Raw genomic sequence first — 22902 nt, 5'->3', positions numbered from 1 at the left:
TCCTTCACCCATATCTGACATTCACAGGAATTTTTAACAAACTAGGGAACAACAGAGTATACTCACTCCTTACTGTTCTGTGTGCTGCTCCTGCCAGTGTTTTCTGAGCTTCTATTAAGAAACAGCTAAACTTAGCTGAAGCTGCAACTATTAGCAGGTTTTTAGCAACCTCTATCTTGGAGTTAACCATTAAAGTGAGGAAGATGTTGGCCACTTGGGAGGAATAACAATCTCTGTATTCACATACCTGTGTGCCGTAGTGCATATAAAGCACTTTGCTTATAAACCCCTCCAAACATTTCCTCTCTCTCGAGCGGAGGCAAAGCCATCTCTGAGACAGAAAGTCTCTAACCTACATTAAAGTGGTTAAGTCATCCTGTCACTAATGGAAGAGAAACAGTCAAGCAAAGGCCTCTTCTATTTTGTCACAAAAGCATAGGCATAGAGTATGTTGGTGGAAATCACCATAATTGCATATTACTGAGCCAAGAATAACAGAAACTCTCCATTTTACATCACATCTGACTTTAATATAAGCAGCTCAGGTTTCTGTAGGGATTATACATTGTTTAGTCTCTGATAGTAAGCTAGTATTTAAGCAAATAGTAACCAGAAGAATGTCAATGAGCTTTGTCATAAAGTACTGCATGGCAAGGTAAATCAGGAAATTCATTTTTGTTCACTGAGAATGCCAGCGTACTTCTTCATGATTTTTCTTGTTAATAAAGTGGTGATAGAATTAATCCTGTGTTCAATTAACTGTAACATCATGAAAGATCTTTAGAAAAAGCAGAAAGCAAAAGAAGTACCTAATCAAAGGTCGTAAATTTTCCAAATACAGGTACTTATATGTGGGTATAAATGTCTGTTAACATGCTTCTCTGAGACCATAAGTCCATGCACACATGCAGAGAGCACTGAAAGATCTCTGCATGATATTTTGCAACACAGAGTCCTATTAGTCTAAGATAAAACAGCTAATCACAGAGTTATTTTGTAATGTTCATATTGCTCAACACAAATGCAGTGCTAACTCAACTTTTAATGGTATTCAGAGAGTTTCACCCTTTTCTGCCTCCCTCCTTGACTCTGATGAGCGCTGGAGGCTTTGGACACAGACAACAATCATAGCAGCTGGTTTACCAAGGGTCTGGGAGTGTAAGCGTGGGCAAAGCAGACAAATAGAAAGGCAGGTGGAAAAAGCATTAGTGTTATGTCCAAGGCCATTAAATGTGTGGGCCGTTAACTGTGCAGGCAGCAAGAAAAGGATTGACTGTAGAAAGGAGGAGGAAGAGTAGGGTTTAGACCCAGCCTGGATTTTATCTTACAGCATTAATGACAATTTTACCCATAGCCTCTTCTTTTGGTACTCTTCTGCTTATTTCTGCAAAGTTCACATTGGTCATGCCTACGCATAAAACATCTTTGCTGGTATTTTACTTCAGCCTATTGACTTGCTCCACCAGCTGGACCAGCAAAATCTTAAATTCTCACTCAGCTTACTTCATTCAGGGAAGTCCCTACAAGTTATTCTGGCAAACCCCACACCATTGCTAGTGCAAGCTGTGTCAATATTAGAAGAGTTTATTACAAGGGCAGAGGCAGGGCTGACCTCGCTGGTCCTATGGCCATAGGTGATCCATGTGAGGAGGGAGCACCTGCCACGTCAACCAAGATGGAGGGGAGAGGGAAGGCAAGAGGTCAGACCTTATCTGGCCAATGTTTGAACCGATTCACTAGTAAGAGCCGAGTCAGCCAGCTGCTCACAGGTGAGTATAAACCTGAGCCACTGCTCTCTGGGACCCAAAGTACCCTTTCAACACTACTATTTAGCATAGCTCATATTTACAGGGCCTGTGTACCCATGATTTAGAGGTGGTGGAAGAATGAGGAGCACAGAGGATTTGCCACAAGCAAGCAATAATTTTTGGCAGCAGACATAGATTTTGTTTGAGCTCTGATAATAGAGGACATAGCTTCTATTAGTATATTCTCCTGGAAGGTAATGAGACATTCAGAATTATTTCTGCAGCCTGTGCAGAACACAGGGATATCCTGATTTTAAGACACCACTGCAAGAACTCCCTGGCAGAAGGAAGTGCCTCTATATCTTACCTTCAGAAACACAGGAAAGCTGGAAAAATAAAAGTCAAATTCTTTTTTTAAGGTGTCAGGATGCAGCTCTGGTTAGGTCTCTTGTTGAGGCTTACTCAGAACTGTGATGCTTTCCTCACTCCCACTCTGAAACCTGGGCAACCCTCCCTGCAAAATCTTTGTTGAATCTAAAACAAAACCCACTAACTTCTGCTAAAGATTATACTTGGTGGAATAAATATGCCACAATGTAAGTCTCTGAATTCTGTGTTTTCAATGTTTTTTTGCTCGGAGTGTGTTTTTTTAATTAAAAATAAAGATTTGGGTTTTTCAATAGAAAATTAAAACTTGTAAACGTTGCTTAAATTATAAATTTACAATGTGTGCAGCAACACTCAGGAGGCCAAGGTTGTTGTGTGTAACTTCCGAAATTAAACCAGGAAGGAAATCTGCAGTTTCACCCTGAGAGAGAGCAGAACTGTCTTATGTTGTGTGTGGGCCTTGGAAACAAGAGTTCGGATGTTACAGGACTGTGCTGAAACAAAATTAAACCTTACATATAGACCATTATCCCTAAGAGAACATCTTTATTCTTCATAGAAAAGCTTGCTGTCAAATGCAGCAACTGAAACACTTCTGAGCTAAAGAACTGCTTGTTGTTAAAACTATTTTACATGAGATGACCATGTACCTACATATAATTAAAATGATTAATTGCAAGACAAATCATATTATGATGAGTAAATAAGTTTGGTAGAAATATTATCATGTAAAAGGATATGTAGAAGATTGTTCAAGTATTTCCTAGAAAATTAATATAAACTATTTTTATGCAATTACAAGGCAATTCATATAATACAAACAGTGTGAGTTTTATAGCTTATAAATGCTAGCTTCAGCTTTCATTTCACATTCTGTTATTGCAGAGGTCTCTGCAGTATCAGTGTTTTACCCTGAACACAGGGTGAAATTTCTGCTTCTAACTGAAGCTATTAAATCCTTTATGGGACTAGTCTGCAATTATTTTTCAAGCTTCTAATTTCAGAAATGAATCAACCATCAGGTAATACAAGGAAAGGCTACTCTTTTACTTTGATGAACAAGAGACTGAAGCAATCAAGTCACATGTTTTATCAAAACTGCCTTAGTATTACCTCTTCATCATTTTATCATTGCTCAATACTATTTGACAACAATTTCTAGTTAGAAGATTGTGCCAAAAGTCTTCTGGAGTTTACTGTGATTGTGGAGACTATTTTTAGCTGTGTTACTACATTAACAAGTACTTTTAATGTGACACCTTCACCAATTGTCACCTCATCTGAAACACTAGACTACAAAACCAGCTGGATCTTCTTTGTTGTTCCAGCTCCACCAGGATTTCCTTCCATGAGAGACTCAAGTCAGCCATTTGCCTCATGGACGTTTTGTATCAAAAAAAATTTCAAGACCCTCCAAGGCTTTCTGGTGATAACCTGATGAAGAAATTTCTTTCATCTGCTAACATCCAACATTTTCTTCTTTCCAATTTTTCAGATGAGGGGAACCTATCCTAAGCTGCCTGGATAGAAATGTGCCTGCTTGGTGACCCTCACACAAGGTCTAAGTCATTCTACATAGAAAGCCCTGGCACAACTGTCTGGTGAAAACTTAGTTGAGGTCAATTCCTGTTGTGTAGCCATCCTCTTGGTTCCAGATATCTTGTCCCCTTGTTATGTGTGTGAAAAAGTCTCACCCACTTTCACATGACTAAGCAAAAACATAAAACTGAAGAAATAGTGAGTTGAATGAGAGCAAAGAGCCATTTACAGGGTACAGTTGGGGAAAAATAGAAAGGCAAGTCATGTGCAGCAAGGTCAGCCTCCTTTCAGCTTCCAGCCAGCAGCACTCTCAAGATTTTGAAGGCAGAGTCTGCACTGAGAAGGTGCATTTAATCTCCTTTGAAACACTTGGGGTCCAGCAAAAGTCCTGTCTCAAGGAGCAACTCTGCTTGTTTATTGTTTATAACTGTCTGCATAATAAACTCAAGACTCATGAGGTTATGTCACTCAGCAGGAGATAAGCATTCAAGTATTGTTAATTGCAATCAATTATTTGACCAAACATAACAGTGAGATTGATCCAAACACGAGTAGATTTGTGTCATCCTGATTGTACAGCATATTCATCTATCTTTCTGTGTACCTTCAACTAATAAAAATGGGGGTTATTATCTACTACTGGCATAGCACAGGCAAAACACTTATACAGCATTTAGCTTCACTGTCATTTTTCCTCAAAATAATATAGAGACCACATGTGAAAAGAAATCTGGGGACAGTTCACATTTGCTTTTGCAAATAGATTAGCAACAATCATTTTCCTGGTCTCTCAGAATATTAGTTTTTCACTGTACATGGTAAATGACTGTGTTATAACTAATGTTCTTTCCTACAACATATCACATTAAAATGAATTATTTAATTATGGATATGTTTAATACATCATGAATTATTTTTCAGTATTTTTTCATAATATTAATTCTTAATTATTCCTTACTCTACGTTCCTTCATTAGCTATAGTTATACTATAACTATAGTGGAAAATAATCTATCCCTCTGTGAAGGACAGCTGTCATGTATTTTCATCTTTTCTCTGCTAATGTTTAAAAATTGCGGATTAGCCTGTACAAGAAATAGTATGAAAGCCGTTGGCATACTAATAACAGTAGCTGGTTTTTTAAAGCTTATCTTGTCTGAAAGAATAATTTCTACTCAAAGTTTCAATAACAGCAAGTTTATCCTTATGTAGACATTTAAAAAATAATGGTACAATAGTTCAGAGGTGCTCCTTAAGAAATTAAAGTGTTTATGTAGGAGAAAAACCTACTGTCAACTGCACACTTAAGTTGTTCAGATAAGCATGGATATTTAGTGACAGTGACCAGATGGTATCTCAGCTACTAATGTATCTTTACCATTTCCTTGTAGTCTAAAATATTGCACTTTAATCTTTAATCTTTAATATTTAATTATAAGCATCTTGGATTTTTAAAGATAGATAAATAATTCAAAGGGTATTGAAAGAACTTTGTACCGTAAACTGTCCATAGTTTTTTTGTCTGGACACACTTCTTCCAATAGTATAGCATAAAAAATGCCATGAATGGACTGGCCAATGTCATTTCACATGCTGGATTTTTTGAAGGCCTCATCCAAATCTCACCAGAATCTTTGGAATTTATTCAAGAACACTCTAAATATTCAGCTACAGAAACAATTATTTTGGTTAATAGATGAATTTTTAAAAAAAGCATTTAATACTTGCCATTAGATTGCATTTATATTATGTAACGTTAATGTTTATTCATCTATGAGCAGATGTTATTGTGCATTTAAGCTTATTCAGTAAATTCTTACCTTTAAAATATTTCTTTTCAGATAGTGCGAGGGAGTTAAACGCCAGTCAACACACCTGAGCACACAGATAAATATGTATAAACTCATATATGTACACAATCCACTACTGTGTCTTCAGTGTTTTGGCATTCCACAGAATTGTTTTAGCGCAAGTTTGAGTGAAATGTAATGACAGAATAAGAAAAGACAGCTTAAGTTAATCACTGAATTTCTTTGCTGGCTATTGAACATCCTTGGATAAGGAAGAGAATATGAGTAATTAATCCATAAGAACAATCTCCTGCTTTGCATCTTTCCCAGTCACTATAAGCACCTCTAATCTCTGAAAAAAAAAGAGTCCTTGAAACTGTCTTGTTTTTAGAGCCATCTAACCTAAGCTTTTATGGCTAGATTTGTGTTATACATACCATTGTTCCAAATACATTTACTTTAAAATTCACTCTATGTCATTATTTTAATGTAAATTGATTAAAAAATTAAGATAACCATTGACATTAGTATGACCTCTTGTAGAGCATACTTCTCATATCCAGCAGAACACCTGACTAACTTTCAGTTACATCAGGTTAAAATGTATGTTCTATTGTTAAAACATAATAGCCCTTTGCTTTGTTATGCAGTCTTTCTAAAATGATTGGGTTTGAATGTCATTTAAGATGTCCATTCTTTTGATCCTGTAAATGAATAGATAATCCTTTGAATTTTTATCAGTTATTAATGATGATTGTCCACAAAGTATCAATCACTACTAAGAATTCCCACCCCTCCTGTTAATTATTTGGACATTTCTAGGCCAATTAACCATCTCTCTTCCAGCTATAATACTCAGAAGTTTTCTACCTGGTTGCTTCTATGTTAAAGGAGCTCCTTAGTAAAGGACTCAGTAGCTGGGTAACAATCAGTGGCACCTGTCTGTTGTATAAAGCAACTAATGGTTCCCTCTTGACTACAATCTCCTGAGTTGTGGACTCCATTTCATTCACAGTTCCTGTGATTGGAGCTTTATGGGGTCTTTATGACTAAAATCACTTGGGAAGTGTTAGATTAAAAAGCACATATTCTGCTAAAAACAGTACTACACTTCTTACCTGTATTTTCATATTTTTAAAAAGGGCATTTAAGCAATCTGTGGGTTTAAAAGGGGAATTCGGCTTACATTTAATCACCTGTTGTTTGATCATTAAACTTGCAACATATTCTGTTTTAATTTCCGGTGATCATCATGCATAATTTAGTGTTCCTTGTTCCTGAGTCAGTAACATAGATTTAATAACTACTGCACTATACAACTTGTACTACATTTAATTAGGAAATTCTGTCAGTTTGTTAGCACAGTGCTTTATATAAGCAGCACAGCACATTAAACTATTGAGTTCCTCTTTGAGAACCCACCTAGAAATGTTTTATCTGATGTTACAAAATCTATGACTGCAATAAGTAACTAGCAAGAGTTGCTAAAAGGCTGTATATTTCAAAGCTGTGGATACACTCACACTGCAAGGTATGAAATATATGTTCTGGAAGTTCTGAACCATAAATGTACACTTCCTCTAAAATAATTATAGTATTTTTCTTCCAATTTTTATAAAAGATCTATTAACCTCCAAGAAGGGAAATAGGAGGGTAGAAGAATCCAGGTCAATGTCTGATGAAGGGAAGATTTTGTGCTGGGTGCAGGATGAGAAAAGAAAACATATTCTTTGTACAAGCTAAATAGATAATTTCAAAACTTTTCCAAAGCAAGATTTTTTTTTTTAAATTGGTCCAGACATGAGAACCTATAATTATACTTAATTGTATACCTTATCACACATAAGTGACAAAGTTTTCAGACAGTGAATACTGTGGTCTTGACCCAGCAAAGACTAATCATGTATATCTGCCTGGGTTGAGAGTTAAAAGTCTATATAGTCAGTGCCATTTATTTTAATGAGACATTTGTGAGTTTAAAATCAAGGTAAACCGGCTAATAGGATTGTTAAGGTCAATAGAGTTATCCCTGGCTTCAAGTAAAGTATATGCTTAATGAGTTGTCTGGATCGGATTCTGCATCTGAAATCTGGTATGAAATTAAACCTGTGTATACCTAAATAAGCAGCATGATTTGTAGTGTTTTTTTAAGGATTGTGTACATGTTAAAATTATTACATTTAGAAATTATTGTATTTTGGGGACATAAAAATTTTGCCTTCGTGTAGAATAAGGAATAAGAAAGTAGAGGTAGACAACATTTTTAAAGAAAGATTCCCCTAATTAGAAATGGCCATTATGATGTAACCATATTTTTTATATTTTCTTCCTAAAAGATTTTTTTCCTTTCAGCAAGAAAAATGCTATTGTCATATTGCAGCTGTATTTTCAGTTTAATGTGTTTTAGTATTTCTTTTTTTTTAATCTTTTCTTAAAGCTTTTGTTACTGCAGTTATGTGAGAATGTGAGTCTGTTTTTTTAAACCAATGACCCATTCCTTGCCATGAGAGGGAAAATCTTGGGAGCACTAATTTTAAGTCCAAAAGAAAGGGAGACAACAAGAAGAACCTTTGTTTCTTTGGAGCTATGCTATGGAGGCAACAGCCTAGCCTCCTGTGCAGTAATACGCACAGTTGATCAAGGGCAGAGGAAGGAGATGGGCCCAACAGAAACAGTGGAGAAAAAGAAAAAAGAAAAGATTAAGAACTAGGCAAGGTACAAGACTTAGGAGTCAATAAATGGAGGTGGTGTTTTAAACATTGCACTTTATTCTCTTGTGACTGCAAGGGAAACCATAAATTTAACAGATATGATGATAGCTAGCATGGAGTGACTACTCTAACAACTCTGCCGTGCGCTTGAGCACATCCAAGGCAGAATATGTATTTCCTGGAAGCCTAAGCAGACTTAGCATGAGATATTGGAGCTATTAAAAATATCACTGTACAAGCTGACAGCTGGATAACAGCTTTATAGACAAACCATCAGAGCTGGCTCAAAGCTTCACAGAAAAAGTAGAAAGATACAAAAGCAGGCTTCACATCCTGACAAAAAGTGAGGGAAAAACCCAGTACTTCTGAGAATTTTTACCAAAGTAAATTGATTTATTTGAAAAAAGCCTTCCTTTTAAGTCAGGCTGGACTCCAGCAGGAAAAGTAACTCAGCACTGTGGATTCTGAAATATGCATGTTGCTTCGAATATCTGCACTCAAGTTATTAGTACAAGGCTGGTTATAAAATTACCAATGTTATCCTTTCTCTTGCAAAGAAAGACCCATACAAACTAAACCTACACACTACGTTTCCTACCAGGGATATGGTAAAGTCCCCTAATACAGGCTAAGTATTAATATGAATATTTATTTGTTTCCCTGTAGTTTAATATAAGAGCTCTTTCAGTAAAAGTACTGAGCCTTTCCTGTAACTTAAGTGTTCACTGCACATAACAAAATTGATTCAGTTTCAAACTTTTATTTCACAGCATTGTGTTTTAATTTAAATGCAGTTTTTATCTCAGTTATGCCACTTTGTTTGAAGTTAGGTAATGCTGTTTAAGAATGATCAAATTTCTGCTTCTCTTCATTGGATTTAATATGTTTGTAATTAGGATATACATATGAATGTTATAAAACATTAAATTATTTATTAAAATTATGTTATTATATTTATAACAGTCAGTATAACTTTGTGGTTAATGAAACAGCAAGGAGAACAAGACGTCTTCTGAAGCAGTTAGGAACGCACTGATAAACATATCATAATTAATAGTTAAATTTTACTATGTAATTCAGAATTTTTACATTCCACAATAGGTCAAATAAAGAGGCCACTCCAAAGTCACAGGAATGACCAGTGGAATAGGTTGTACAGACAGACTATCAGACACAGCCTGCAATCACAACAAACTGTGTGTGTTCCTCCAAACTGATCACCACCAAATAGCTTCAAGCTCAGTTCACATTTGTAATAAAATGCCTTTCCAAAGAAAGAAAAAAAAGTTATGTCTGTTGCTAACAGTATGAAAGCTAGGTGAGGTAACCAGGCTCCTTCAAGGGAAGAACCATAACTCAAATGCAAAGGTGAAATCAAGATGTGATGAAGCTTAGTAGAGTGTGACTGGGAAGCACATAATAGAGGACAGAAGCATTGTGAGTTACATCCTGGTTGTAGTTTTTAAATCTGCATTTCTTCATTTGTTTTTACCCCAATTCTTTTTATAATAGAAACTGCAAGAATATACCAAAGGCCTTTCATTTCATTATAATCAAATCTCTTTTTGTATGCCAGGAAGAACTTCATATTTTGTGCATTCTTGAGGTTGTTTGTATTTTCAAGGCTGAATGTTTTTATCTGTGAAAGTTTTTCAAGACTGCAAGGTCTGTGATGTTCTGAAAGGATCAGAGCTGGCCATTGTGACGTTTCTGAAAGGAAGATGCTGGAAGAAAATACTTTTGTATCAGGAGAAACTTTATGTTGCAACAAAATTGTTTCACGTCATTTTTGTGGGTTTTTTTTTTTTTAATTAAAGGATACTTTAAAATTTAAAGTAGGTTTAGAATGAGTAATTGAATACTGTCAGAATTTTTCTACTGTTTTTCTGCTAAATAAAGTTCTGGGGAAATCTAACTCACTCCATGAAGCATTTCCTTCTTAACAGATTTACTTTTTATAAAAACAAGCATATGGAGCTATATCAAAAAAGCCATTTGCCTCAATATCCTGTCTTGGAAAGTGATTGGTATGCTTAGGGAGGTATATATGAGATGGAAAATGCATAAAGGGTAATATTTCCCCTGGTACACCATCTCGGTTTCCAGCAATTAGATAATGACTTCCTGAGCTGCAGATCACATCTGGACCATCATTCTCCATCACAACTGATACAACTACCACTCAAGAAGTCATCCAATCCCTTTCTGTTGAATCATGTTGGTTTTAGAATACAGGAATTGGTGCTATGGGCGCAAAATAATTTGTGGCTTCATACACCTTTTTATTAACAAGAAAAAGATTCCAAAACAATTCCTCCAGTTCATGCACTATTTCATGAAGTCATGAAGATACAGAACTATATAAAAATGAGGGAGCCCGTGAAGAGGGAGGCTGAAAGGAGGAGCTAAAATATTAAATTCTTACTGGCCATGTGCATATTGCATTGCATTAAGAAAGGCTTAAATAAGGTTGAAAACAAGACAGAATGACAAGGAAAGGAGTTTGCTAGAAGCAGGAAAACCTTCTTGGAGTACACCCAGCAAAGGGCCTGTCTGAAACCAAAGTGATTGTAGGAGGGGCCATGGAACAAACCAACAAAATGAGCATGAAAAACATCACCAGGACTGGATCATGTGCCCCCAAGAACTCTACGAGATCTCAAGGATGAAACAGCTCGGTTAATAACAGTGGTATCTAACTTCTGGCTTAAGACTCCTGTGGCCCCTGAGGACTGCAGTGTAGCAAATGTGGTATCAGACTTTTTTTAAAAGCTCCAATGGGACCAAGAAACCTCTAAGTCTGACTTCTTTACTGGGGAAATTAGTACAAGTGCAAACCAAGTGTAGAATTAGTGGATATTTTGAGAAATATATAGCTAGAAAAACTGGCTGTTCATGGCTTGGATGAGCGTACGGTCTGCTGGATCAAGCACTGGCTGGATGGACAGTCCCAGAGAGTGGTGGTCAATGGAGCTAAATCCAGTTGGCAGCTGGTCTCAAGTGGTGTTCCTCAGGGCTCGGTGTTGGGACCATTTCTGTTCAACATCTTTATTGATGATCTTGATAAGGACATAGAGTGCATTATCAGTAAATTTGCAGATGACACCAAGTTAAGCGGGAGTGTCGATCTGCATGAAGATAGGGAGGCTCTACAGAGAGACTTGGATAGGTTGGATCAGTGGGCCAACGTGAATGGGATGAGCTTCAACAAGGCCAAGTACCAGGTCCTGCACTTGGGCCACAACAACCCCATTTATTGCTACAGGCTTGGGGAGGTGTGGCTGGAGAGCTGTCTGGAAGAGAAGGATCTGGGGGTTCTAATTGACAAGCAGCTGAACATGAGCCAGCAGTGTGCCCAGGTGGCCAAGAAAGCCAACGGCATCCTGGCTTGTATTAGAAATAGTGTGACCAGCAGAAGTGGGGAGGTGATAGTCCCCCTGTACTCTGCACTGGTGAGGCCACACCTTGAGCATTGTGTCCAGTTTTGGGCACTTCAATACGAGAGAGATACCGAGGTGCTGGAGCGAGTGCAGAGGAGGGCAACGAAGCTGGTGAAGGGCCTGGAGAACAAATCCTATGAGGAGCGATTGAGGGAGCTGGGACTGTTTAGCTTGAGGAGGAGAAGGCTGAGGGGAGACCTCATCACTCTCTACAACTACCTGAAAGGACACTGTAGAGAGGTTGGTGCTGGTCTCTTCTCACAGGTGATTAGTGACAGAACAAGGGGGAACGGCTTTAAACTCCAACAGGGGAGGTTCAGACTGGACATTAGGAAAGAATTTTTCACAGAAAGTGTGGTCAGACAGTGGAATAGGTTGCCCAGAGAGGGGGTGGAGTCACCATCCCTGGATGTGTTTAAGGGTCGTTTGGATGAGATATTGGGGGATATGGTGTAGGGGACAACTTTGTAGAGTAGGGCTGATGGTGGGGTCTTTTTCAACCTGAATGATTCTGTGATTCTGTGATTCTGTGAAATATGGTCTGCCTGTGAAAAGCTAGTGTGGCTTCAGTAAGGTGAATATTTATCAATTTGTTGATCAGTATTCATACATAGCAAAACTACAATTTTCATTTGTTTTTATCCTAAAAAAAACACACTAGAAGAAAGTAGACAAACAAAATAAATTGAATTACCTTTTTGGCATCTAAGAATTAAAAAATAATTCTTTCTCCTGATAAAATATATTATATATTTTTGTATACTTGTCTATTTTAATGAAAGATCTTTTTAAAAGCTCTTAGAAAAGTAGTTTCCAGCAGTAGGAAAAATAAGAGGTCAGATTCTTTTCTGTCCCAGGATATAACCTTATGAAGTTCAACAAGGGGAAGTGCCAAATTCTGCACCTGGGGAGGAACAACCCCATGCACTAGTACATGATGGAAAGCAACTCAGCAGAAAGGACCCTAGGAGTCTTGGTGGACACCAGGTTGAACATGAGCCAGCAGTGTGCCTTTGCTGCAAAAAAGGCCAATGGTGTCCCAGGATGCATTAGACAAAGTGATGCCAGCAGATCGAGGGAGGTGATCCTTCCTCTCTGCTCAGCACAAGTGAGGTCCTTACCTAGAGTTCTATGTCCAGTTCTGGGGTTCTGTTGTGGTTTGAGCTCAGAGGGCAACTGAGTACCATGTAGCTGATCACTCACCCCTTCCTCCTCAAGAATGAGAAGGAGAAAATGAAGTAAAAGGCTCAGATATTGAGATAAGACAAGGAGGGATGATTCACCCATTATGATCATGGGCAAAAGACAGATTCACAGAATCACAGAATCACAGAATCAACTAGGTTGGAAAGGACCTTGAAGATCATCTTGTCCAACCATTAACCTATCACTGCCAGTTCCCATCTACACTAATTCATTAGGGCAAGAAAAAGAACATAAATTTAATTCAGACACTAACAACAACAACAGTTATCAGACAGAGTAGGACAGTGAGAAGCATTACCACATCTTAAAAACACCTTCCCCCGACTCTTCTCTTTCTGGGCTCAGCTTTGTTCCCAATTTCTCTACCTCCTCCCTCCCATCAGCAGAGGGGGCATGGAATGGGGGGATGCAGTCAGTCCCACCCCTTCTTCCTCATCAAGGTTGCGGGGACTCCTCACATTCCTCCCCTGCTCCAGCGTGATATCCCCCTCACAGGAGACAGCCCTCCACAAACTTTCTCTAGCATGAGTCCTTCCTAAGGGCCGCAGCATATTCCAGTGCTCCAGCATGGGTCACCCCCACGTGTTGCAATCCTCCCAGCACCAAACTACAACAGTGGGTGCTTCTTCCCATAGAGTCCTGGCCTTCTTCAGACACAGTCATCTGCTCCAGCATGGGGTCCTGCATGGGCTGCAAATGGATCTCTGCTCCACCATGGACCTCCATAGGTGGCAGGGAAGCCATCTCATCACAGGATAAGTGGAGATGCTGCTCCAGCACACCTCCCCCTTTCCTCCTCCTTTCTTCCACTGACCTCGGTATTCACATAGGTGTACTCCTCACAACAACTCCTCACAACTCCTACTCCTCCTTCCAGGTTCCCCTTCTTAAATACGTTATTGCAGAGACACAGCCACCATCACTAAATGACTCAACCTTGGCTAGAGACAGGTCTGACTTGGAGCCGGGGGAGCTTGGAGAAGCTTCTCACATGGAGCCACCTCTGTAGCCCTCTCCCCTGCTACCAGAAACCCCTGACACACACCCAAAGTCAGCACAGATCCTCAGGATGAGGCACACATGGACATACTGGAGAGAGTCCAGCAAAGGGCCACAAGGATGATTAAGGGTCTCAAGCACCTCACATGTGAGGAAAGGCTGTGAGAGTTAGGACTGCTCAGCTTGGAGAAGATAAGGCTCAGAAGATCCTCATCAATGAGGGAGGGTGCAAAGAGGATAGAGACAGACCCTTTTCAGTGGTGCACAGTGACAGGACCAGAGGCAGTGGGCATGACCTGACACACACGAGGTTCTCTCTGATCAGGAAACAGGTTTTTACTGTGAGGGTGACTGAGCATTGGGACAGGTTTCCCAGAGAGTTTGTGGAGTCTCCATTCTTGGAGATATTCAAAAGCCATCTGGGTATGATTCTGGGCAACTGGCTCTAGGTTGTCCTGCTTGAGCAGATGGGTTGGACCAGATGATCTCCAGAGGTCCCTTCCAACCTCAGCCATTCTGTGATTCTGTGATATCCTTAATGCAAGAAGAAAATGAGAATGGGAAAAATGCAGAGGGTTGACTACCTTCCCAATCCACAAACTGCCCCAGCCCTGGCTAAATTGGTATAGCTCCAGGGCCAGTCTACTTTTAAAGCATTATGAGAAACAACTCCACTCTGAAGACTGCCAGGCCAGATTTGGACTGGCATCACTTTCTCTCTCTCTTTCGCTTCTCTACTGACAGTTCTCTCCCCATCCTGACCAGCACGAGCAGAGTTATCCTGGCTTCACTTGTGTTGAGATACCTCAGTCTTACAGCTGGGGCCACAGTAACAGCCTTCCGAAGTTTTTGGGGTAAGCAATTCCTCACCATTTTCCCTACTTTTTTTCTCCATTAAAAGTTAGGATTCTTATTTTATTGAGGTCTCATGACTGTATGTGTATTGCACAGGTCACACATATTTTTTCCCTACTTCTCTATACTCAGTGGTTTCCTGTCAGATGGATTTTGGAGGGGAAAACTGGTAGTGTGTGATTTTAAAATACAGAAAGTTTATGTTACTACCTTAAAATTGTACCAACCTACTCCTCTCTGATCAGTCTGCCATTATACACTTACTACATACTTACTTACATTCATTGTTCCTTCATTTAAATAGCCAATCTTTATTTTTATCTGTCATTTTTAAAACTAATTTACAGAGAAAAGGCAACTCTAGGTGCCAGCTTTTGAGGATTTTGGGGAGTTTTTTATTGAGGAAATTGGACTTGAGTTGTTGCAATTCCACCTTACAGTTTAATTACCTCAGCATTAAGAATACAGAGTAACTATTCCACATTTCTGCTTTCCTGAAACATTCAGCTGGAGTGAGCTGCTAGAGCTATGTTGTCTCCAGTCTGCAACAGCCCTTCAAGATGAACTAGACTGGCCAAGAAGAAACAGCCTGAAAGAATTCATAGTTAGGGTCTGTTTGGCTGATTAATAAAATGGGTTTTTTCTAGCTTCTTTAAAGCTCTCTTTTCAGAAACAGTCTTCTTGCAATTCTCTAATCATGGTTTTGAACAACATCTCAGGTTAGGATCTCTTTGCTTTATTCTGAGCAGTCTTGTACCTCTCTGTGCCTTGGCCAGGGCTGAAGCTGGTTGTACTTTGCTGCTCAAACCCCTTTCTTCTTCATAGGTGTTATCTGGAGCAAGTTCCAGCAATAAAAAGGAGTAGCAAAGGTCTGCAGCAGAATAGAGCTGCTGTAAAGGGGCATCAGACCCCAAGATGTGACAGGCATGTCAGGTGGGGAGCCAGGCTGAGCGGTAATGTCCCTGGATCTTGGGGAAGCAAGAAAGAGGAGAATTTTACATAGGGTTTCTGCAGCCTTTCTACAAGATTTCACCCTAAGAAACAGCAGGATATTGAAGTGAACAGAGTCACATGAAGATTCATTGATCCCTGGCCTGTAAGCTTAATAATACCATGGTGCTTATAATTGAGATGGTGTCGTCAATTGCCAAACACTAGCATTCTCTTTAAAGGACTGTAAGGCCAAGGAATTTTCTTTTTTATAAAATATCTTTCCACTCTCCAAAATTCTTTTTTTTTTCTAAACCAGGTAAACTCTGCACATGCCTTACAATAGCTGAATATCACAGTTTAGAGAAGCCCTGTGCTGGACTTGGCAAACATTTGTCTTGGCAAACAACTTAGTTGCCTGCTCAGTCTGCAGTGGGAGCAGTCTGAGTTTGGGTAAAGAACAGAGTAGCTCCCTGGGAGAGAAAGCAAGAAAAAGTTAAGGTTTTGCATTAGGGGATCTCATAAATTCAGCATTTTGAGCAGTAGTGTGTGAGAGAGTGAGCCTGTTTTCTCAATGGGTAGGTGCACATTCAGAGAGGGGATCTTGGCAAAGATTTTGGCTGCTATGCTGGGCTGACTAACCTTACCAGTTCACACTGAATATTACCATCTGTTACTCACAGTAGTCAGCATGTTACCACTGTTTCACACATTCATACCCAGCATACTGGCCCCAGGTTTCACAGACACTGTAAGCTTTCTCTCAACTTCAGCATGTCATATGTAGAGACTCTCTTGGCCTAATCCTAAAGGACGCCATTAATGCAGTTGTTTTGTTCAATGATACAGTAACCTCATTTCCCTTATCTAATACTGAAAAAGAGAGATCAGCCAGATTACACAGGCAACTTCAGGGACAACTTAGTGCTGCTAGAGAAAGCAGGCAGGATTTTTTTTAAAAACAAAGATTTTAAGATCTTTTTTGGTGATAATTTTATGTCCTTCTGAAGGCTCACATTGCCGAAAGCCTAAGGAATTCTGCATTTTAGTTATTTCTGTTGATTATTGTAGCACTCAAAAGCTCAAAGGGAGCATACTCTCTTACTGTCTCTGTCACCCTGGAACACGTGGGTGGTTTCTCCCTTACCTCTGTTTCTCATAAAACACAAGCTGCTAAAACAGCTTTGTTTTGTCCTTCCGTTATCCTTCACCAGCATAAATTAATTTAACTGAAATTTCCTGTAGGGGTTGTTAAGCATTAAGTATCTTTATAAAATAACCATGTGGATTCCAAAGGGAATGCAAAACCACCTCAATATGATAAAAGTTCAAAACTTCTTCACTGTATGCCTGATGAATAGTGTGCAGTTAATCACAAGTGAAAACTCCAGCCTGAATAGTAGAACCATAAAATGCAAAATCAGTAAGTGTAAGGAACTACCAAAAAGTTGCAGATTAAAATTACCGACTAAATTAAAATTGTGGATGTTAACCCTCGGGTTTTTTAATCAAAGGGACTAATTTGATTAGAGGGTAAAGTGAACCAGATCATCATTTTTGATCATTAGAAGACAGATTACAGTGATGAGATTCAATAATTGTTGTGTTGAAAGCAAGGAAAAGATGTTTATAAATGATTCTCAAAAGTTGCATTTGTATGAACCACTACTGTGTTTGCATACAGAGGTAAGCAGACTTGGTTGCGGCCTATTATTGTTCTGTTCCAAAGCAGCTATCAGTGGATTTACATAAGAAACTTCCACTGAAGGCAACTTCAGTGACTTTGTCTAAGGAAAACAGAAAAGTTGGCTTATTTGCATCATTAAGTGGAAACCGTTAAACAGCAGCCATAGCACAAACTTGCAGCATCAAGTTTTAGAACATCATCATATCTGCATCAGACTTTGCAGAAAACTAACATGTGAAGAACAGTGATAGATTCTGTGCAGAGGGACACGATCAAGTATGAAGAGGGTTACTCTGTTGTGCAAGCTACAGTGATTTCTCTTCAAATCTGTTGAAGATAGCTAGACAGAGAGATTTGCATATTTTAATATTGTTCATCTAAAAATTTTCAGTAGACCTTTTAATAGTTAATCTCTTTTGCAGACCTCTGAAGTCAAGGCTCACTTATATCAATTAAGATAAAAGTTGACTACTATACCTAGAAATATTTTATTTATAGATTCCAAAATCAGTCTTCCCAAAAATCTTTAGAATATTTGAAGGAGAATCTTTGATTCTAGAAACTTTACAGTAAATAAATATTATGATAAATATTATAACAATTAATATTGTTTCTAGTTCCAAATGTTTAGACAAAAGCATTTCTAAATCTTTTTTTTCTTTTTAAGCAGTTTTTCCTTCCTATATTGAAAGTTAATATTGAATTATCTGATTTGATGACACTTCATAACTCACTAGTAATTATCCACTTTGGGATTTTTTAATATCTTTTTTTCCTTGAGGAAGAGTTTAGATTTTACAGATTACTTACCACTTCTCATTGAGAAAAAAATATCTATACTTCTTGGGCTGGGTTGGAAGGGACCTTAAAGATCATCTAGTTCCAATCCCCTGCCATGTGCAGGGACACCTTCCACTAGACCAGGTTGCTCAAAGCCCCGTCCAGCCTGGCCTTGAACACTGCCAGGGAGGGGGCATCCACAGCTTCTCTGGGCAACCTGTTCCAGTGTCTCACCACCCTCACAGGAAAGAATTTCTTCCTTATATCTAATTTAAATCTACCCTCTTTCAGTTTAAAACTGTTACCCCTCATTCTATCCCTACACTCCCTGATAAAGAGTCCCTCCCCATCTTTCCTGTAGCACCCTTTAAGTACTGGAAGGCCACTATAAGGTCTTCCCAGAGCCTTCTCCAGGCTGAACAACCACAACTCTCTCAGCCTGTCTTCATAAAGGATATGCTCCACCCCCATGATAATATTCATGGCTCTCCTCCGGACTCACTCCAACAGGTCCTTGTCCTTGATATATTTGGGGCCCCAGAGCTGTTATTGACATGAAAATATTTTTATATTTATGAAATTATACTAAAACATTTTTATTTGTGTTGCAGGTGTGTATCAGCAGCCATTACTAAAAGGGAACAGCAGCTAGAAGTTAAAACACATTTTCTTGCAAAGTCAGAAGGAACCTAAGTTTCAGCATCTTTACAAATTAATTTTTCATTTAATTTTTAATCAGATTATACATAAAGATATAGTATTTGTCACTCCACGTTACACAAGCATTCTATCTTATACTCTGTCTCTGACATGGATTAGATGCTTCTTATTCTAACTTTCTGAACTCTGGAGTGAGGAATTTATGGAGTAGTCTGCTCAAAGAACAACTTACTACTTGATGAAGAAACTGGTATGTTCATTCATCAGGTATTCTTCCAAAATTTATTTTTTTTAATCCTTGTTCATACAATTCAGCATGCTGTTGCTGCACTTTGTATTGTCTCTGTTCTTCTTGTAAACTTTCTTTGACCAGCTAAACTCATCAACATAAATGTTGGTACTAAGGTTTTTACCCAAAAAAAAAGATTATGTAAAAAATTATTAACTATGTTACTGTAAAATGGGACAAGATTAGTGCACATTAAAAAAAAAAAAATCCCCCCCAAAAAAACACCACTAAAAACCAACCTAGAATCTTTACCAGGAGTTGTAACACATTTCATTTTGTTTAACAGTTCAGCAGGTTTCACTCTTTATTTTCGTCCTCTGTGTGTCTCACTTTTAATTTTCATGGTCCAGTTTTATCCACAGATGGATGAGGATTCACTGACATAACGCAAGAGGTTTATTCTGAAGGTACTCTAACAGGCCTTTCTGTGAACAAGCTTTATTTTCTGAGAGCTTATGATTAATGTTCAGAAAGGATAATTGTGCACAAATTAGGATAAATACTATAGTAATTAAAAGGGTTCCATAATTTGTCCTGAATTTGGCACTATTGCACATTCAAATTAATAGTCTGGACAGTAGAGAAAGGTATTTTACAAATTAAACCTGTAAGGGGTTTCAAGCAAGCTAGAAGATGAAAATCTGAGTTCAAAATATTCTATCTTTCAATAAGGAAATCACATTGCAGTAGGACTGCTTAGTTACACAAATAGAGACACAGAAATGAATTCAAGAAAAAAGGTCGTGTAGCTAGCGTGGAACACAAATTGAACGCAATTTATCAGTGTTATACTCTTGAAAGAAAAACAGGGGTGGGAAATGCCAAACCAGGATCTATACAAGAGATTATTCTGTACAAAACATAGGGAGTTATCCTTTCACTGTCTTCTATATGAGAAAAGTCTTAGGTGAAATACTTCAGCAAAAAGATGAACTAGGTGATCAAAGTTCCTTTTAGATCTGTTGCTACCACTATTATTATTTTCTGAATTATTATTATTGAAATATAGGAACTATTTTGTGTGCTACTGGGAAATCTGTCTGGCCAATGTAATACATATCCAGACAGCTAACAAGCTGTACCATGCTTTCTGAAGTCTGTCTGTGCTATACCAGATGTGGCAAAATATTTTTACATGTAGAACATGTCATGTTCAATAAGCTCTTGGGAATCAGGAGGTAGGCACTTAGTAATCAGATTTGTCAGCAGTGATGCTTTGTCACTTTTATGAACTGTTCAAGCACTAAAATTGGATCAGTCAGTTGAGTCTCAGCTCAGATTTCTGGAAACATGTACTTTGTATCAAATATAGTTAATTTTATAGCTGTTTACCTACACTCCCTTGTCTGATTAAAGATGCACCAACACATTTGCTGTCACACTAAATGAACTGATCAGAATTTAGTTTCCACCATGCTTACACTTACAGATTTGGCAATACTGGTGATTTTGGTCTCTTCAGTAATTCTCTACCTAAGAACCATGGCAGTGTTGAAGCCTGCAGTGATTTTCCTGGCAGGGACTGTGTTCTCTTATTGCCTTATCTGTGTCTTGCAGAACTGCTGTTTTACCTTTTCTGCTTCCATCAGCAGTTGTCTGAGATTTCTCAGATATATCACCTATTGCTTGTACTTTTATCTCCACTTAAGCTCTCATTGCTCAAAATATGTCTCTAATAGATAAGAGTATGGTAGACTGATTTGTTAAACTGATTTTTAACTTCTTGCTTTTCTCTTGCTCACTGAAAATCTGCCTCAAACCTTCAGTCTGTCTTTATGGTTCCTAACCCATATTGTACCTTTTTTTGTTGTAACTTCATTGTCTGCTAGCAATTCAAGATCTGCATGATTGCTTTTTAATATATTTTAGGTCTAATAATAATACCAAATGAACTTGGTTTAAATGTAGAATACTTGAATAACATATGAAACAAACTAGAACATGAAGCCTGTCTTTCTAAACGCAAATCCTACATTGTAGTTAGATTTACTGAAGAGAATTCTCTTTCTAGGAGTTCTCTACTGTCACAGGAAATCTTCTGAGATAATGTTTAAACTATAAAGTTTTATTATAGTCTGTGTGCATCACTCAGCCTCATTTTGTCTTTGCAAAGACAATCAGCAACTAACTCAAGATGCAGGCTCTTCTATCTTCTCATTCATAAAGGTCTTTGCTTTCTCTATTTATCACAATTAGCCTTTACTCTGCTGACTGGAGGAAATTAAATTTTTGTTGTAGAAGGATCACTGGAATAAATTACATTTTAGGATTTAGAAAATATCAGGATATGTAGAATATGGTCTCTGCATACTGAACATGGTTCTTTGGCATTTACAACAAACTCAGTTTTAACTGTCTTACTAGAACAGAAGGTTAATGGCTTAAGAGCAGGAATGCAGCTGCATCTCCTGCTTAGAAAGTGATACTACTTAAAAATATGTATTTGAATAGTTACACATAATCTTACCACTTTTATATCTGGAACATGAAACAAATTTTGCTTTAAACTTCTCTATTGTTTCCATAGTTAAAATAAAACATAATTTCCTTAGAATAATATTACATTGTACTTTTGTATCCACTTCAAATCATATGGTTCTGCAATTAATGTTTGCTTCAGCTTGCTATGCTAGACAGATCTGAATTATCACTACACTGTTCCTTCAACATTGATTGTAAGACTTAATGTCTGGAAAATTTTATCTTTTGCCCTTCTGAACAAAAGCAGGGTGATCCTGTGGCTCATTTCCTGACCTATCTAATGGAAATTTTGTCAATTCAGAAATCTTTTTTTTCAGCTGGGAAAAATTGCCTCTTTGGATGTACCTCTCTCCTCTTATTGACTTGGAGCAATAAACAACACAGACAACTAACTTAGAGTAGCCACGTTGGTTTAGAGCACTAAAATAAGATCGTGTACACCCTAATTGTCCTCCTGAAGAACTCGGGTAACATTTCATAGATTTTGTGGTTTTGAATGATGTTTTCTTATTTCTGCTGATTCCATGGGCTTGAGTTAAGGTTAAACAAGTTTCCTTTTAACAACACTCAGCAGAGTGTAATCACACTCTGTAAACAGACTCAGATTAATCTTTTCTCCTTCTGAAAATGAGAAAAAGGAGAAAATTTTTGGCAAAAATATTGCCGTTTTTCAATCTCTTGTAAACATCTCCTTTATTGGAAGAGTTGCACAAATACCTAGTATACCATTAGTAATGTTGTGTTTCATTACAAACATTACATATAATATGTTTCAAACCATCATTACTTCTACTCTTATCTGGCCCAGATCATATTCTTAATATATGCCGATGTTCAGCACTAGTCTGAATGTCTGTGCAGCTTCAGTTCCAATATTTACCAAAGTGTGTGTACTCTGTTTGTATGGCTTCTCTCACAGCATATTCTTTTGCTTCAAAGCTATGCCAGGTGATTTATTGCTATATATATCAATATATTATATATATCACAAAATCACAGAATCATCTAGGTTGGAAAAGACCTTGAAGATCATCTAGTCCAACCATTAACCTAACACTGACAGTTCTCAACTACACCATATCCCTAAGCGCTATGTCAATCCTACTCTTAAACACCTCCAGGGATGGGGAATCCACCACTGCCCAGAGCAGCCCATTCCAACACCTAACAACCCATTCTATAAAGAAATACTTCCTAATATCCAGTCTAAACCTTCCCTGGCACAACTTGAGGCCATTACCTCTTGTCCTATCACTCATCACTTGGTTAAAGAGACTCATCCCCAGCTCTCTGCAACCTCCTTTCAGGTAGCTGTAGAGGGCAATGAGGTCTCCCCTCAGACTCCTCTTCTCCAGACTAAACAACCCCAGTTCCCTCAGCAACTCCTCATAAGACCTGTCC

The sequence above is a fragment of the Strix uralensis genome, chromosome 1 (genome assembly GCF_047716275.1).
Source record: "Strix uralensis isolate ZFMK-TIS-50842 chromosome 1, bStrUra1, whole genome shotgun sequence".
NCBI classification, from domain to species: Eukaryota; Metazoa; Chordata; class Aves; order Strigiformes; family Strigidae; genus Strix; species Strix uralensis.
This window is presented reverse-complemented; position numbering follows the sequence as displayed.